The sequence below is a fragment of the Silurus meridionalis genome, chromosome 12, assembly GCF_014805685.1.
Source record: "Silurus meridionalis isolate SWU-2019-XX chromosome 12, ASM1480568v1, whole genome shotgun sequence".
Taxonomy (NCBI): Eukaryota; Metazoa; Chordata; class Actinopteri; order Siluriformes; family Siluridae; genus Silurus; species Silurus meridionalis.
This window is the reverse complement of record NC_060895.1, coordinates 10,618,698-10,620,485: the sequence shown is the minus strand read 5'-3', so window position 1 is coordinate 10,620,485 and position 1,788 is coordinate 10,618,698.

Below are 1,788 nucleotides of genomic sequence, written 5' to 3'. Positions count from 1 at the left end.
AGTATACGTCTGTTTCTATATCTAACACGTTAACAAGGAACTGATACGACTATTTAAATGTTCTTGTTAGAGACTAAAAGCACAATTGACTGTAAGCACATCCCAAATATTCTCAGTAGGGATAAGGTCTGAAATGGACTGTGATGGCCAATCCATGTGTGAAAATTATGTCCCATGCTCCCAAACCACACTTTTGAAATTTAATCACAATGAATCATGGATTTTCATTTTGGAACATGCCCATGACATCTAGCAAAAACAAACAAAAAGTTAATTAATAAAATAAAACCTGGCCATTCAATATATTCAGCTGACCTAACGTTTGGGCAAATAACATTGCTGAACACAGACCTCACCAACAGAAGCAACCCCAGATCCCACAGGATTGTACATTAGGAACTAAGCATGACCCTATCCCTAACCATATATCTTCACTCATTAGACCACATGACCTTTTTTCTTTGCTCCAGATGTCAATTGTTATGCCCAGTAGATGTGTAATAAAATATTGATATGCGTGAGTATCGCAATATTTTGATTCTCAAAAATTAATTTTGTTTATCAGAAAATCATACAAGATTCATGAAAGTTGTTTCGTTTTGAGTTTATATCCTGACAGCTGGAAAGATAGCAGACTTCTTATCTCTGAAGCTAAACAATGTCAGGAAGTACTAACATAAGCAATAATTAACGCTAACATTAAGCACTAATCTTAGCCTGTTTAATGGAAGTGCTGCTGTAAAAACAATTATGAGTATTACAAAAGAAGTGTTGACTGAATTGCACTAAAATCAATATGTTTTGTTTATGTGCTGTTTCTCTTTTAGTTGGGAATAGGTTCAAATGGCAATCAAGATTTCAGGAACAATGTGCTGTTTGTTGTTGCACTTTGCGGCAGCGTGAGTATGGACGAGCGCCTGCACCGGTGCCACACACTTATAACCAGACAAAGTATAACGCTGCCACACAAATATATAACCAGACCACAAGAATTTGTGGCTTAAAGAACAGTGCAATAAACATAAACTAAACGTTTGAGCAGACTGCACTTGCAGGAGTACATGACATGCCTGTCTTGCCTTTAGTCTATTTTCTACCTTTATATAAGAAATAATAGTCTTTACATTTACATTTGTGGCATTTAGCAGACGCCCTTATCCAGAGCGACGTACAAAAGTGCTTTCTTACTTTTCCAATAAATCCCACTTCATGTCACATGTATTTAATCTCCATGTGCTAGTGGTGTAATGGTACATGTATTCCTACCAAATTTTTTTTTTCGGTACAGGGCTTTCGGATTGGCACACAAGTATCGAGTGCAAAACTTTTTACGCGGAACATAGTTACAATCTGAGTTTCCCTCAGTGACGTATTAAACGGTGGACCGCAAAGTTTGTTTAGTCTCGGTCTATAGCACTATCAGCGCATTTATTATTATTAATTTCATTATTAAAATTTAAAACATATACAACAATGCCATGGGTATAAAAAATATAAACTAGATTTAGTGCAGTGTTACTGTGGCTAATTACTCCGTACTGGAAATAAGATTTGTTTTGCAAATGCATGAAAATGTTAAAGAATCCATGGCGCTAGCGTTATCCGCTAACCTGGAAGTGGCTAGCGGCTAATGCTAGCGCTATGGATTCTTTAGCTTTTTATGTCCAGCATCAAGAATTTTTCTTTAGAGGAGAAAATCCTGACAATTCCACATATCCAAATATTGAATGAATGAAAGATGAAAGGAATAAAGACATTTGTTAGAGTATGCTAAAATAAGTACTACAT